Below are 18547 nucleotides of genomic sequence, written 5' to 3'. Positions count from 1 at the left end.
CATTTGGTACTCCCGACTTACTTCTACATCTGCATCTAAATACATACTGCGCAAGCCACTATAAGGTGCGTGGCGGAGGGTACCATATACCACTGCTAGTCATTTCCTTTCCTGTTCCTCTCGGAAATAGAACGAGCGAGAAACGACTGTTTATATGCCTCCGTATGACCCCTCATCTCACTTTATCTTCATGGTCCTTACTCGAAATGTACGTTGGCGGCAGTAGAATCGCTCCGCAGTCAGTCTCAAATGGCGCTTCACTAAATTTGTTCAATAATTTTCCTCGAAAACAACGTCGCTTTCCCTCCAGGAATGTCCATTTGAGTTCTTAAAGTATCTCTGTAACACTTACATGTTGTTCGAACCCACCGATAACAAATCTAGCAGTCTGCATCTGAACTGCTTCGATGTCTGCCTTTAATCCTAGCTTGTGCATATCCCAGACACTCGAACAATAATCAGTAATGGGCCACACAAGTCCTATATGTGGTCTCCTTTACAGATAAGCCACATTTTCCTAATATCCTCCCAATAAACCGAAGTCCACCATTCGTCTTCCCCACTACAGTCTTTACACGCTCATTCCATTTCATATTGCTTTGAAACGATGAGAGATTGCAGGGCACTCTCACTTCTGATTCAGTGTTATGCCACTTCATGTTCTTAGGGAATGTGATCTTTATTGTGATTTGAGTTCATGCATTATGATGAAATGGTGGGCAGTAGTTAATATCCTTGCTTGCGTGCTCTAGGGAAGGAATAACGAGCTTTACCTGCATTCAGAGCAATAGGGTGCCGATTTAAAAGACTGCAGTAAAAGCACGGCGATGGTGGATCGAGGGAAGCGCGTTCTTTCTGCGGAATCTGGGTGGAAACACTTCCGGACGGCCGAGTTCCATGGTCTCATTGTGCAGGTCGGGAGGCAGCCGAGTCCAGGTATAGTGACTAGCGCCGAAAAGTCGCCGCTGCAATGGCCAGTACATTTTAGACTGGCAATAAAGCAGGGGATGGGCTCTTGTTAGACAGGAAGCCGACTAACCAACTCTGAGCGTTCAGAGAATTTCAGTTGGCGCCCAGAAGTCCAGACTGTTACAAAACATATTTGTGAAAGCATGAGGCTTTTAGCGAGTTCATGGCCATTCTTTGGAAACTTTGAAATGGACGCAACAGGGGAAACAAGCTTTTTATGGAGAGGTGTGGTCCCATCCTGGTCATGTTCTTAGCAAAAGACACGGTGTAAACTCGCAGGAAAGAGGCTGCGAAGCTGAATCTTTTTTCCTTTTCCACCAATTAACTTTAAAGTCTCTGATTGGTCAAATCGGTGTATGCTGAACAAGTGGCGCTCTCCGAACTTGGAATGCTACGCTCCAGCTCGTGAGTGGCTTGTGCTAAAGTGGGCGAAGTCTAAGATGTAAATTGGCTTTTGCTACCGAGCTGAGGAGGAAAGTGGACAGAAAGAGAAGATCACTCTGGTACTGGCGCTTTGCTAGTAAAGCACTGCAGATCTCTACCTAAACGGTGAGACTTGTGTCCTTTGCTAGTGTACCACTTAGAGCCTGTGCCAGTCTCCTTCTGAACCGTCAGAGGTACTACTAATAGCATCAGGCACACAACGAGTGATGCGTGGGTGTACTTATTTGTCTTGAGTCGGCTGTCTAAACATTTGACATATTCCGACACGCATAGTCGTGGCACGGAGTTAAATTGGTTTGGCAGACCACTGGAATCCACCGGGGTTTCAGAGGCTCATACCTGCGTTCCGAATTAACTGAACGCGAGACGGCATACTTGCATTTTTCGGGCGCGCGCCATTAATAACAGATTGCGCCCGTCCATGACTTCAGTCGCCGAACGCATCGTGGTGTGCTGCGCTGACCAGCTAGAGGGTAAGGTATTCGCTACTACGACGTAGGGCTCCAATATATGTTTCTCAGCACCGTGTTCTTTCGAACTACACTCCTGGAAATTGAAATAAGAACACCGTGAATTCATTGTCCCAGGAAGGGGAAACTTTATTGACACATTCCTGGGGTCAGATACATCACATGATCACACTGACAGAACCACAGGCACATAGACACAGGCAACAGAGCATGCACAATGTCGGCACTAGTACAGTGTATATCCACCTTTCGCAGCAATGCAGGCTGCTATTCTCCCATGGAGACGATCGTAGAGATGCTGGATGTAGTCCTGTGGAACGGCTTGCCATGCCATTTCCACCTGGCGCCTCAGTTGGACCAGCGTTCGTGCTGGACGTGCAGACCGCGTGAGACGACGCTTCATCCAGTCCCAAACATGCTCAATGGGGGACAGATCCGGAGATCTTGCTGGCCAGGGTAGTTGACTTACACCTTCTAGAGCACGTTGGGTGGCACGGGATACATGCGGACGTGCATTGTCCTGTTGGAACAGCAAGTTCCCTTGCCGGTCTAGGAATGGTAGAACGATGGGTTCGATGACGGTTTGGATGTACCGTGCACTATTCAGTGTCCCCTCGACGATCACCAGTGGTGTACGGCCAGTGTAGGAGATCGCTCCCCACACCATGATGCCGGGTGTTGGCCCTGTGTGCCTCGGTCGTATGCAGTCCTGATTGTGGCGCTCACCTGCACGGCGCCAAACACGCATACGACCATCATTGGCACCAAGGCAGAAGCGACTCTCATCGCTGAAGACGACACGTCTCCATTCGACCCTCCATTCACGCCTGTCGCGACACCACTGGAGGCGGGCTGCACGATGTTGGGGCGTGAGCGGAAGACGGCCTAACGGTGTGCGGGACCGTAGCCCAGCTTCATGGAGACGGTTGCGAATGGTCCTCGCCGATACCCCAGGAGCAACAGTGTCCCTAATTTGCTGGGAAGTGGCGGTGCGGTCCCCTACGGCACTGCGTAGGATCCTACGGTCTTGGCGTGCATCCGTGCGTCGCTGCGGTCCGGTCCCAGGTCGACGGGCACGTGCACCTTCCGCCGACCACTGGCGACAACATCGATGTACTGTGGAGACCTCACGCCCCACGTGTTGAGCAATTCGGCGGTACGTCCACCCGGCCTCCCGCATACCCACTATACGCCCTCGCTCAAAGTCCGTCAACTGCACATACGGTTCACGTCCACGCTGTCGCGGCATGCTACCAGTGTTAAAGACTGCGATGGAGCTCCGTATGCCACGGCAAACTGGCTGACACTGACGGCGGCGGTGCACAAATGCTGCGCAGCTAGCGCCATTCGACGGCCAACACCGCGGTTCCTGGTGTGTCCGCTGTGCCGTGCGTGTGATCATTGCTTATACAGCCCTCTCGCAGTGTCCGGAGCAAGTATGGTGGGTCTGACACACCGGTGTCAATGTGTTCTTTTTTCCATTTCCAGGAGTGTATATTTTTCTTTTTGGAATGGTAGAATATAGGTGCTAGATGGTGGCGTAGTTTTTGTGCCATAACCCAGATTCACGTGTACGAAGTCGGATAAAGTGATTAGTCTTCCGGTTAGTGTCGTGTTTTATCCCCAGCTGATCACTTTGTCCACCATAGACCTGATGTTAGTGAAAGTGTTTGTGAAATAAAAATGATTGTGTGACCTTTCTTTAGTAATTTTTGCTGTCTTGTGATGTTAAGGATGAGTAAATCTATTGTCATTTAGATCACAACTTATCCCTGAGTTCTGATAAACAGTACCTTTCCATTTTATTATTAAAGTCTATATTTGAAACGTAAGTAGAAAGCTTTCGACGTTATGCATAGATATTCAATCGCCGTGACTGTGTCAAGCCAGACACTATTAATAGTATATTCCAACATCATGGGTTTGTTTTTTCTACTCATCTGTATTAACTTACGTTTTTCTGCATTTGGAGCTAGCTGCCATTCATCACACCAACAATTCATCTTGTATCCTCATCTCGTATCCTTGTATCCTCGTAAAGTCACTCATCGACGTCATCTCCTCGTACACCACAGCATGATCAACAAACAGCCACAGACTGCTTTTTCTCGTATCGCTTGTCTCTTGGTGCCTTATTTGTTTGCATGGATAGCAGAAACTTACGCTGTTGTGTAACTTGGACTAATTACACTTGACTTAAAAATGATGTAACGAGGTGTAATGTTATTAAAATTTCCTGTGATAACCTTGTTTTTGAATGTATTATCCGGAGCCGTAATCGTTAGAAGTTAACGCCGTTGGTGTTACTAACACAGTGATGCAATTGATCGGCAGCCCTTGCTGCGGTGCATACTGCATGATCAATAGAAGAACATGCCTGTTTGTTAATATTAATCTCCGATGCCTGATTAGTTTAAAGGAGTATCGCTCTTCTAAGCTAATACTAGCGTTGAAATACTTACATTACTTTCGACGGTCATGCATCACTTCTTTAGTAGCAGACTAACAATCAGAGATTGTGCTGATCCATGGAAAATTCGGTTTCGTCATTAAGATAATTCCATCTTGTTTTCTTACTTGCTAATTATATGGAACAAATAACATTTAATCATTTACCCAAGAGGGTGGAGGAATTGTAAGCCGAAAATTTGAGACCTACGTCTATCATTCAGCTGATTTAGAAACTATAATAGCAATAAATACATCACTTTGGCGACGTGACCAATTCACAGAATATATTACAACAGTGTGTACTAGTGATTATTAGTTTTGACTTAATACTACAATCATTGCGAACACATGTCCGCAGACTGTGTCAAGTAGAGCGTGTAAATGACTGCAATTCAAAGTGGTTCGCAGATGAACGGCCGGATCCCATTGTGCAATGGGCACAATATTTCGGCAAAAGAAGTATTGTGTCCGTTGACCACTGACATCCTGCCGTTCATTTCCGAACTGTTTCGTACTAATGTAGATGCAATGGCAATCACAAAGACCACAAGTTGCGTGTGAAATGTTTATTCATATCTTTACCTAGGTTTCGACAGTTATAAACCTGCCTTCTCAGAAGTAATAACACCCAAAAATAGGATATTTTGCAGCCCGTACACTTCAGTCATATGTGCAGCAAAAAGAAACATCAAAATGACATACAGTGGAAATATAAAATAAACTTACGTGTTACATATTGCATAAAAATAGAAATAAAGCAATAGGACTTAGTCAAGAATTAAATGATCCATAAAATGCTGTGGCATATCCATTTAAAATGTAAGGTAGACTTATATCATACACACAAACAAACAATATACAGGACAGAAGGGACACAGCTGGGAACTTACTCCCACGTGGCACTGACCTAAGAAGCGGTACCAACAACAAGAGACATCCCATATTTTCATAAAAATGTATTACAATAACATTACAGACACAGAAACATAATAAAAATTATAAAAACGCAAATAAACTATGCGGATGGTGCGCAAAACTATGACGCACATTAAATTAGGATAATGAGAATGCGTCTTTGAGGAAAGTAACATCATAAAATAGCGCAGAAAACCCGATACAGCTGCTATATAAATTTAAGAACAGCCCGAAGCCCATCCAAAAAGTTTCTGTTTTCGAACTGTAGTTTATCAATAAAGAGAAAGGCCACTATACTTGAAATTCTGCTTACAAATCTGAAATTCCTCCAGCAACTCTAGTCTAAAACCCCTCACTTCCCTATGTAAAATAACCTTGTCCACCCTATTTAATAGGAGAGTACGCACATTGTATAACATGCTCGGTCACGAGCCATACCGCCTCCTTTACCCAATAAATGTTCTTTGAAGCTAATTTTGACTGCGCTTCCTGTGTGCCCTGTACAAAGCTAGGGACAATCATTACACCTTATTTTATAGACGGAAGAATAAGAAAATCGTTCGTCATTATACTTTAAGGTGTGAATTAAATTTTTCTCGAGATCGTTGTTAGCTGAAAACGAAACTTGATAACTTGCTGTAGGATACACCGGGAGAAGCTGAAGAGTCGCCAGTGCAATACAGTTCCTTTCAGTCATTCTGCCTGCGTTGGTGAGGACAGCCTTTCTGACATTTTTTTCTCAGTCAAGTATCTTTCCTTTTCTGTCAGTGGACTCAGAAACCGCGCCAGATTTGCTGTTGACAGTACGAAAGTACGGTCGGTGTTTGTAACCGCGCCTTATACTTGGTGCAACGTTCTCTGCGGGCGGTCCGGCCACAAGCACTTCCACGTGGGCTGGCAGGCCCTCTCACAAGTGACTATGGAGTACTCCACATTTAACACAGCTCGTTACTTATAAAATTCCTGTCATTTTAGAGCTTAGTTTTTATGCTACTTCATTCTGTGTCATTTATGTGATAATTCTGCAAATTGGTATATGTAAAAATACAGTGTGATTCAAAAGTAACTGTACACAATTCGTGGGTGTAGTGTATGCGTCAAAATAAGAGTAAATTGTTAAATAATGTTTTATCCCAAATTGATTTACTTCAGAGTTATGCACTAGAGTAGGGATCACAAGAGCAACACAGGCAACACAAAATTAATTCTTTTCAGGAAGCATCAATACGAAAGACCCGAAATTCACCACAACTGCAAATTGTGCATTTACCCCAGAACATGTTCAAAATGATGTCCGTGTAGACGAAGATAGAGACGTGGTCTACGTCTTACCGCAGTTGGAACGATGCAGGCTCCGTTCATTGCATTATGCACAGTTGCACAGTCATTTTCAGTTCGCCCCTGTACTTGTGCTACATTCTCACTTATAACGCCATACACGAGCTCTTTGAGTCTACCCCAAAAGTAGAAGTCCAGTGGTTTATCACTAGAACGGCAGTTTCTGACATTCCTAAAACGGCGGAAATATTTTCATGTTTGACTTAAAGTACTATTTTTAGTGTTTGTTAATCCATACTTTATTTCTAGTAATCACAAGAATTATTTTCAATTATATATATATAAATTACTAATTTATCTGAAAAACAATGTATCATACAAATTTATTGTTGCTATTGCTAACAAGTTTCTTAACTACAGATTTTAATTTATTAACTTTTCATACAACCTTCTAGACCGATTTAGTATATTTGGTCCATTTTACTCTCACATGTGTTTTACAAACAGTTCTGTATTACTTTTCAAAAAAATGGTTCAAATGGCTCTGAGCACCATGGGACTTAACATCTGAGGTCATCAGTCCCCTAGAACTTAGAACTACTTATACCTAACTAAGGACATCACACACATCCATGCCTGAGGCAGGATTCGAACCTGTGACCGTAGCGGTCTCACGGTTCCAGACTGAAGCGCCTAGAACCGCAAGGCCACACCGGCCGGCCTATTACTTTTCACTCAAGTCATTTTAAGCTGCTAGATGCACTTAGCACAGCTGATTTTGTTTTACATGCTCATCTTCCACATAGGGTTTTGTGGCACTTTACACAGTTTTCGTTGGCCTTGTTGCCTTTGCAAAGGGTGATTTGGCACTTCCTCCGCTTTTTAGGTGATTTCAGTCCAATATCCTCTTCCTTCAGCTGATGTTCTTGCTCTTTCGTTCCCTTGAGTTCATTTGCCAGCTGAAGTATGAACCTCTTCCTTTCCATTTTCTTGTTCGTTACTATGTTGTAGATGACCCAAGCATTTATTGCCGCCGTGTCCAGTATGTTGTAGAAGACATGCATAGGCCATCGCCTACATGCAACCTTCGTAGTATATTTACAGGTCATTTGCTCAACCTCGTCCACCCTGTAAGTTGTTGCGTTGTAGAACGTTACTGTTTCAGGTTTTTTTCTTTCCTCCCTTCCTTATTGCTACTTCAGCACGTAGCGTATTCAGAAGAATGAAATTTTTATTCTTTTTCCTTGGTATACAGTCAAGGTATAGTCAATGTTGCCACTATTGTGCAGTATTGTGGTGGAGTGTATTTCAGCATTCGGCTTCTTGACTTCATTGGGGAGTTGACGGCGGATCTTGTTCATTATACCAACTGATGAAATTTTCTTTTCTTTGAGTTTTCTAGCATGTTGACGAGACGTAAAGAAGTTGTCTGTAGTCACATTTCTTCCTTGATTTAGAAATGGCTCCACGAGACGCAGAACGATATACTCTTCAAGTTGTTGTTTCTCTCTATGCGTGTGCTCTTTGCCGAGGTATGGGAAAGCATTACATATATACTTTGTCGTTAAATCAACAGTCAACCAGAATTTGAGACCATGTTTGTCTGGTTTGTTGCACATGAACTGAGTAAACCTGCATCTTGTTTTGCTTGGTAACAACTGCTCGTCAATGGTTACATTTTCTCCAGGGCAGTAAGCGTGGTACTGTTTTCAATGAACGTCCCCAAATTTCAGATACAAGACCGAATTTGCTGACTGCCAGGCATTCAGCCCGGGTTGATTTTTCATTAGAATGAAGAAATCTGAGAAGCTCCTGAAATCTGTCCCTTGGCATAATGTCCTTGGTAAAAGCAGGTTCCCAAGAGTGCGACCAGAGATCATCCACATCCATACCTTTTGTGCACAATACACCCCAAACATACATGGTGGCAATCAGTTTCTCCAGTTCCTCAAGTGACACAGTCTAGTTATTGTTTTTAGCACTTTTCGAGCATTTGACTCTGTGTATTTCTTCATGAGACATAGCATTGTTTCCTCTAAAATAGGACGGAAGGCACTGATTACAGAGCTGTCTACTCGTTGGCAAGCGTAAACATTCGGACCTCCACTCTTCTTCAGAACATTCACGGCTGACCCCCTTCCAGTCTACCACACGGGTCCATCCCTTGCAATCATCTTTGTAGACGCTTCCAACTGTACCTGCTGTGGTGAAAGGGGTGACGATTAACGTATATCACCATATGAATCATATTCCTCTAATCGCCTCTCTTTCACAATGTCTTCATCTTCACTTGAGTCATGAACATAATCGTCATCTTCATCAGCGAAGTCAATTTCCGATAGAACTTCGGAGTTCTCTAAGACATGTAACACTTCTTCATCAGAAAGTCCACGCTTACGACACACGTTCGAAAACGTGTTTCGCGGACAAAGACTGCCTGAGTGACACAACAAAGGCATTGGCGGACTCGAACGTACACGTGCCAGGTTGCAACAATGAGTAGCAACTGCTCTGCGTTACTGCTCACTGTTGCCACTATAATGTTATATTCAGAAGAGAAATTACAGTGGGGTCCAATTGACCCCTTCCGTCATTTTATGTATACAGAATGGAATGACGAAGAAAATTATAATATTTTGTAAATATTAAAACATCTCCAGAAAGAGGAGAAAAAATTAGAAAAGTCATATAATTTCATTAACGAATTAAATAAATTGGATATGACAATGAACGAAAAAGTATGTCAGAGGTCATTTTGACCCCTTCCGCCGTTCTAGTGTTAAGATCCAGTGATCTGCCGGGCCAAGTAACCGATCCAGCACGGCCTGTCCACTCAAGCAACTCTCTTGCCTCCCGACCGATATGTGCACGATTACCGTCGTGCACGAGCCATTAGTTGGTTCGTGTAGTGAGTGGGACACCAAGAAGCAAATCACTCAATTCATGTTCCAAAAACGTCGATAAACTCGGCCAGGGAGGCACCGTGGAATAAAACGCGGTCAGATTAACAAATTGTCCACTGTAGCACACCAAATGTTCACTGCAAAACGATGTGGATATCCTTGTACTGCAGTTACGCAAGGATTCTCATACGCCCACAAGGCTCTCGTCCGTAAACAGTACACGACGTCCGAACAGTGTATCAACAGCATGACGTTCGAGTAACCACTGACAAAAATTCTGACGCTTAGGGTAGTCTACCGGTGTCAGCTCCTGTACTTTCTGCAGATGATATTGGTGTAATTGCTGCCTCCGAAGCAGGCGCCATACAGTTCATTGAGAAACCTGTCCAGTAGCACTTATACGGCAGGTACCTATGGTCGGCTCTTCATCTACAATTTTCAGAATGTTCTCAACACCCACTCCGCCCAATTGACGCCGACATAACTATGGCCGACCACGAATGTCATGTTGACATAAACGCTTGGCCACAGCCGTGAATGTCTGATGTTTCGGTACTTTTCTGTCTGGAAATAATTCCATGTAGCGTCGTCTTGCTGCTCGTGCGTTACCTTCTGCTGCGCCGTATAGGAGGTGCCTATGAGCGTATACACCATCGTACCGTACACAACAACTGCAGTCTCTTACCTACGATCGGAATGAATGTAAGTAGTACTTCTGGTGCCGCAACATTGCAACAGCGCCATAGAGTACAACGGACCACACCGAAGCCAAGAAAAAGAAGGCATTTTGTGGCAGTGTAGAGGGCTGTACAAAGCAACATCAATAGATATGAGGGGTAAGACGTCACGCAAGAAGCCTGTACTGGCCCACGATGTAATGCGTACCACAAGTGAATTATGTATCACAACTCGGAAAAAAGTAATTTAAGATAAAACTTTACTTAAGATGTTACTGTTTATTTTGATGCATACAGTACACTCACGAAGTATGTACAGTTACTTTTGAATCACTCTGTATAAATCTTGTAGTAAAGTATTTTCTGAGCATAAGGGATGATGGCCACGAATTGCTCCCACGTCTGTTGCATGCCTCTCAATAGCCTTGAAGTCGAAAGGGCTCGAACTGTGAAAATGAATGCTAAGGTATCATTGTCCATTCCAGTGCACAGTAAAAAACCCCACACAACACAAAATATGCACAAAGAAATGTATTCCTGTTGTTGCAAAAGTACCAATCCAAAGTGAAATAAAAATTCAGGGCCAAAGACTGTCAGTGATAAGACTGCAGACCTCTGTGACAGTGAAAAACAATTACAGGGCCTTTTGAATGGAATGAACAATCTGCTGATCACGGAACATGGATTAAGAGTACACCAAAGTAAGATAAATGTACTGAGTGGCAGCAAAAATTGAGTTAGTGTTAAACTAACTCCAAAATTTGAGACCATGTCGAAGAACAAGTGAAAGGATTCCGTTATCTTGCAAGCAAAAAACGCACGAGGGAGGATATAAGACACAAACTAGTTCACGCAAAGAGAGCATTCCTCGCTAAAAGAACTCTGCTCACATCAAATAGAAGACTCAACGTGAGAAAGAAAGATGCTCATCTTGTTGCTTGATTTCGTTTAGTGTTACTTACTATCAAAAAGCAATTCCCACAGTCTACATTCGTCATTTACAGGTTGATGAATTTGTTTCTTTATAGCTTTATGTGTATTTTCATTCTATAATTATTGCTTTTGGCGTCGACCTCTTGATGGAAATAAGAGGAGTGTTGTATTCAATAATAATTTTACCCCCACGGACTTAATAAATAGATCACAGTCAACCAGAAAATCACAAGTTTCTTGATGTTTAAGTTCCAGGCTATATAAGTATACACAGTAAATTGCATTTGAGAAGAAACAGATTATCCCACGGATATGAGCTGTGTTCTAAGCTCAGAGCGATTCTGATTGACGGAAACATTGAACACGTTTGCTCTTCACAGCATGATTTGCTTCCGTGTAACGTAGGTATTTCTGTTCTCAACTGTGTATCCCATCTGTATGATTGTATAAATGCTGGATCCTGTCACTATATCATGATGTGTTACACGTCGTGTAGTGGGACGAAATTGAAGCGTCACCCATCCACCAGTGTCAGCCCAGTTTGCAGGTGAATATAAGTTTAATTTAGTTTTGTTTATGTATTTTTGTAATGCTTGTGAATTGTCTAAAGTTTTTGTATTTTTTTATGTTTCATGTACGGAGAGGGCGGCGCAACGAACGGAGACAGCATCTTCGCTGCCGGGACCAGAGAGAAAATTGCTGGCCACTATACGTCGCGGGTCGACAGCCAAAGAGCAACAGAAGATCCTGAAACCGAGTTGTTGCGTCGTGCTTCTAAAAATAAAATAAATGAGGATTTGTAATGTTTTGTACAACAATGATATCATAGGAAGTTTAATCTTATTGAAAATGTTAGGTTTGTCTCGTCAAGGCTCAGGTTCACGTCTATATGTAGGAAGATAATAAACTAGTGGATGCTACTAAAGTTGAAATACGTATTCCGAGGATTTATTTATGAAGAATTATGTGAAGGAATTAATAATATATTTGACAAGATTATTGAATTTTGACAGCGTTCATCGCGACTTTGAATCTCAAAAAGTTTATTCGATGTGGCTCTAATATCGATTAAATCAGATAACATGTATCAATATAATTTCTGAGGAGAAACAAACGACATCTAAAATTGAAAAAGTTTACGCAAACCAATTGGCCCGAGTGATGTAATTCTGTGCATACGACTCAAATGATGTTTTACAGTTTCGTTCAAGAACCATTCTGAGACAATTTAAAAAGAATATAAATAATTTTGAAGTGGGTTGTAACTGACGTAGGTGACGAAGTCTACACATGGTCATATGTCGAAAGAAAATCATTTCTAAGAAACTTACGTCGTTACACTACAGTCGACAATAATCATTCAGTTGTGGATAAGCACGTTGCAGGCTTCAAAGGAAAGCTTATATATGAAAGAGACTTCCTGGAAAACGTTTGTACAACTTACCTCGGGATATTGCTTACACACATCAGATCTGTAGCAGACAAGCTTAAAAAAATATCTCATGTTCTCAGACAAAGTATCAATAATGACTTGGGGTTGGGTATCCTGTCAACCTCTCATGTAAACATTCAATAACATGACACTTTCGCACTCTGGTTTAACAGTTAATGTTTTTGACTACTAATCCCATGTGAAAAACTTAGCACGGTGTGTACATATACCTCAAACTCTGATGGAATTATAATCCATCTAGGAAAATCTAATGTGGGAAGTTGTAATCGTAGGTAAAACTACATCAACTGTTGATTCATTTAGAACACATTATCATATTTTTCGAAATGTTTTTAAATAAATTAACTCTGATAACTGAAAAAGAACAAAAAATGAAATTTACCTGACCGTCGTCCAGCGGAAATAATTAGTTTTTCAAGAGAAAATGGGTGGTGACGTGCCGGAAGTAAGTGATGCCTTATTTGAAGTGGACGTACCTATTCGTTTTTACATTTATTTACTTTTTTGTTGCACTTAAGTGGCATTTTAATAAATTCACAAATTTACACTGAATAACACGCTGTGCTCGCCTTATATATCTAGGTTTTCCGCCATTTCCCTAAATCGTTTACAGCGAATGCTGGGCTGGTTCCTTTGGAAAGGACGTGGCCAATTTCCATCTCAAGCATAATCCATTCCAGGCCTTAGCTTCGCCTCTAGTGACCATGTCGTCAGTGGGTCTCTAAATTCCAATCTGCCTTCCTACTAGATAAAGATCGCACTTAAGGCGTACTAAATACTCCGCGATCGTAAATTACAAATACAAAAGTTGGAATATACTGCAGAGAGTCCTCAGTCTTCATTCATGAGACCAACTTTTCAGTTGGAAAATTCCAGATGACAAGTGACTGTCCCTTGAATTATTCTCTCTCAGCTAACCAACCGTTTCTTGCTGGAAAATGTGAAGCACATTCTAGTGTTGCAATGACGTAATTCTCTTTAGGGCTAATCAATAGTGAACAAGATTTTGAAGATGCACTAAATGTATAATTTCAGTAAGTATGTGGCCAACCTACCGGAAATCACAAGATAACTCTGTCCTTTTTGACAGATTGCAGAGGTCAGCAATAAATATTTTATTTCGGTGTTAAGGTCAGAGCTGTCCAAAATATGCATGTGGAATGTTAAAATTGGGGAAATAGGTAGGACATGAAAGAGAAAACGTCATTTTAAATACAAGGTACTGTGTTAAGAGAGACGGAAATGACTATAATCCTGTAACTGCTGAGTAATGGCAGTGCGTATTAACAGTATAACCCTGTATTAACGCGTGACGGTCATCCTGAATTCCTAATCGGAGGAGAGGTTATTAAAAATCAGTACTTTTATTAAGACACTTGAATAAATGTACAATACATCTGAATAATTCAAGAATAGAAACAAATGAAGTGACCGTGGCTTGGATTATATTACATTCAGAGAAACCAACTTGAATAACACAATTAGATTAACCAGGCGTATGTAACGTAAAACAAATACCGTTCGGCTTCACCAAGACAGCACTCTGCCGCATTGACAACTAGATGTGATATGAAACCTTCTGAGAGAAAAATGTTTCGGTGGAGAAGAGAAATCTGCTACTCGAAGGTACAGAAAAACCATTAATGCCCACGCTGAAATAGGAAATCAATAGGAGTCAGACTTTCTGGGAGAGTTTGACGAGACATCACTTGCTAGGGTACACTTTATTCCAGAAGTAGGTTTGTAAAACTTTGCAGGATTCTCTCGTCCAAAAAAAAAAAAAAAAAAAAAAAAATTTACGGAATCTGAAAATTTCGGAGATAAATAAACAGAATAAGTTGGATGAGGAAACACTGTGAATCCCAGCTGAAGTGCTTTTACCATTACGACTGCTGATGTCGGGGCTCAAGTCACGTTCTGGAGAAAGGGCGCTTTTTTATAAAGCAATTTTAGTCACTTGTCAGTCAGCTAATATTTCTCACAATGCACTGCTGAAGCATTGGAGGGGCCAGTTACAGTTTTGCTGTTGTGTAAATAATCCGTCAGGACTACAAAATGGGAATCTCAAAAAGCGTTGGGCACTAATTTCTATGACAAAAAACCTTGTTCGTCTATTATGGACAGAGCTTAGAATTTTTTCCATTGTATTCTTCGTAGCTTCGGCTCAGGAAAGTGACAAAATTTCATAGTTTCATAGAAGCTCACATTTCTCCGCAGAATTTGTTGCAGATTGCGCCTCGACATCGCCAGATTATGTGCTGAAATGTTCTTCCTCGCCCCGTTTTTACCAGGCGTTAACAAACGTAACTCCAAATGGACACCTGGTTCTTTCTAGTCGCGTTTTTCGTGAAGATCGCGGTACATCGTTTCAGTAGAGATGCCTAGAGCATAAACGACCTTCCGGACATCAGTTTTATCTATACCATGAACTATTTCAGTTCCAGAGTGCACTTTCTATGTTTCTAATACCATACAAAAACTCATTAATCCAGAAAGAGTCGTTACTAAGTTACAGTAGGGAAATCGCGAGAAAGTAATGAAATTAGGTTTCCTTATTATATCTGTAAAGCTCCTGAAATCGAATTGTTTGATAACAGTACGAAACACTATCTTTTTTTTAATTTTTTATGCCAACTTCCAAACTGATCTCTTCAGATAGCTACCGACATTTGAAACGTCCAACAATGTCATTACCAGAATCTTGTTTGCGATAGCCGGTTTGGTTTAACAAAATGCTTATTCTTTCATAACAAATTATAATTTCTTGCCATAAGATCTGAGAAAGTGTCAAAAGAAAAAGACAACAAGAAAACTTTGGAAAATATAGAATAAACGTATGTCGTTAACATTCCACTGTACCTACCGAGAAGGTAGTAGTTACTGAACTCGTATTTTTTTAAGGTAAAAGAGCGTGTCATACCGTAACAGCAGTTTAGTTGTTATGTTTGTCCTTTATTAATGCAAAATAATATTCATCATTTATTAAAACATGGTTGAATTGCGAACTCTGATGCCAGAATTTATCGATATATCGTATTTATCACTTAATATCAATTGCATGTGCATCAACGTTACTGCCTAGGCAGAGCATAAACTCTTGAAGGTCTCTGAATATGTAATGTATATTTGAAAAGGAGAGCACTGTTTGATTCCGCATTACTCTAGGTAGATATTACATTGATTCCGAGAAGGAGTATACATTAGCATTACTACGGACGCATTGGAAGATCAGTGCCTGGGGAGTTATTCAGTTCACCGTTTAAGCTATTGTGACAGGCCGCCCGTGATCTCATTAGCTTGCAACTTTGTTACGCCGTACAGAGCATTTAGAGTCGGTGATCGCATGCATCAAATTTCTCTGAAATGGACCTGCACAATTAAATCTGAGCTGTTTACACTCAAAACTTTTTATTATGAAGCGTCGTTTATACCAAAATTTAGGTAACATACGTGAGGTAGTAACAGAAGGCAGATACTATTACATACACTGAGGTGAAAAAAGTCACGGGACAGAGATATGAACGTATACAGATGGAGGTGGTATCGCGTAAACATGGCATAAAAGGGCAGTGGATTGGCAGAGCTGCCATTTGACCTTATGTGATTCATTTCAAAAGGTTTCCGATGTGATTATGGCCGCATGACGCTAATTAACAGACTCCGAACACGGAATGGTAGTTGAAACTAGGCACATCTGACACTCCATTTCGGATATCGTTAGGAAATTCATCATTCCGAGAGCCACAGTGTCAAGAGTGTCCCGAGAAAACCAAATTTCAGGCATTGCCTCTCATCACGGACAAGGCAGTGGCGGACGGCCTTCGCTTAACGACTGAGGGCAGCGGCGTTTGCGGGGGGTTGTCAGTGTTAACAGACAAGTGACACTGTACGTAATAACCACAGAAACCATTGTCGGACGTACGACGAAGGTATGCACTACGACTGTGGCGCGAAATTTGGCGTTAATGGGCCATGGCAGCAGACGGCCGACGCGAGTGCCTCTGCTAACATTACGACATCGCCTACAGAGCCTACTCCTGAGTTCGCGATCATATATCTGTTGCATCTTTTTTTTGGTCATCGGTCTTCTGACTGGTTTGATGCGGCCCGCCACGAATTCCTCTGCTGTGCCAACTTCTTCATCTCAGAGTAGCACTTGCAACCTACATCCTCCATTATTTGCTGCATGTATTACAATCTCTGTGATCCTCTACAGTTTTTGCCCTCTACAGCTCCCTCTAGTACAATGGAAGTCATTCCCTCATGTCTTAACAGATGTTCTATCACTCTGCCCCTTCGCCGTGCGGTTAAAGGCGCTGCAGTCTGGAACCGCAAGACCGCTACGGTCGCAGGTTCGAATCCTGCCTCGGGCATGGATGTTTGTGATGTCCTTAGGTTAGTTAGGTTTAACTAGTTCTAAGTTCTAGGGGACTAATGACCTCAGAAGTTGAGTCCCATAGTGCTCAGAGCCATTTGAACCGTTTGAACCAACTCTGCCCCTTCTCCTCATCAGTGTTTTCCACACATTCCTTTCCTCTCCTATTCTGCACATAATCTCTTCATTCCTTACCTCATCAGTCTATTTAATTTTCAACATTCGTCTGTAGCACCACATCTAAAATGCTTCGATTGTCTTCTGGTCAGATTTTCCCACAGTCCATGTTTCACTACCGCACAATGCTGTACTCCAGACATACATTCTCAGAAATTTCTTCCTCAAATTAACGCCGATATTTGATATTAGTAGACTTCTCTTGGCCAGGAATGCCCTTTTTGCCAGTGCTAGTCTGCTTTTGATGTCCTCCTTGCTCCGTCCGACACTGATTATTTTACTGTCTAGGTATCAGAATTCCTTAACCTCATCGTGACCATCAGCCGTGATGTTAAGTTTCTCGCTGTTCTCATTTCCACTACTTCTCATAATCTTCGCTTTTCTTCGATTTACTCTCAATCCATACTCTATACTCATTAGACTGTTCATTCCGTTCAGCAGATCATTTAATTCTTCTTCACTTTCAGTTAAGATAGCAATGTCATCAGCGAATCGTATCATTGATATCGTTTCACCTTGAATTTTAATTCCACTACTGAACCTTTCTTTTATTTCACTCATTGCTTCCTCGATTTACAGATTGAACACTAGGGGCGAAAGGCTACATCCTTGTCTTAGACCCTTTTTAATAAGAGCACTTCGTTCTTAGTCGTCCACTCTTATTATTCCCTCTTGGGTGTGTACATATTGTATATGACCAGCCTCTCACTACAGCTTACCCCAAATGTTTTTCAGAATTTCAAATATCTTGCACCATTTTACATTGTCGAACACTTTTACCAGGTCGACAAATTCTATGAACGTGTCTTGATTTTTCTTTAGTCTTGCTTCCATTATTATCAGAAGTGCTTCTCTCGTGTCTTTGCCTTTCCTAAAGCCAAACTGATCGTCACCTAGCGCATTCTCAATTTTCTTTTCCATTCTTCTGTATATTGTTCTTGTAAGCAACTTGGATGCATGAGGTGTTAAGCTGATTGTACGATAATGCTCGCACTTGTCAGCTCTTGCCGTCTTCGGAATTGTGTGGATGATGCTTTTCCGAAAGTCAGATGGTATGTCGCGAGACTCGTGCATTCTACACAACAACGTGAATAGTCGTTTTGTTGCCACATCCCCGAATGATTTTAGAAATTCTGATGGAATGTTATCTATCCCGTCTGCCTTATCTCATCTTAAGTCCTCCAAAGCTCTTTTAAATTCTGATTCTATTAATGGATCCCCTATCTCTTCTAAATCGACTCCTATTTCTTCTTCTATCACATCAGACAAATCTTCCCCCTCATAGAGGCTTTCAATGTACTCTTTCCACCTACCCGTTCTCTCCTTTGCATTTAACAGCGGAATTCCCATTGCACTCTTAATGTTATTACACTTGGTTTTAATGTCACCGAAGGTTGTTTTGACTTTCCCGTATGCTGAGTCTGTCCTTCCGACAATCATTTATTTTTCAGTGTCTTCACATTTTTCCTGCGGCCATTTCATCTTAGCTTCTCCGCACTTCC

This window comes from Schistocerca piceifrons, chromosome 1, assembly GCF_021461385.2.
Source record: "Schistocerca piceifrons isolate TAMUIC-IGC-003096 chromosome 1, iqSchPice1.1, whole genome shotgun sequence".
Taxonomy (NCBI): Eukaryota; Metazoa; Arthropoda; class Insecta; order Orthoptera; family Acrididae; genus Schistocerca; species Schistocerca piceifrons.
Note: the sequence above shows the minus strand (reverse complement) of the source record.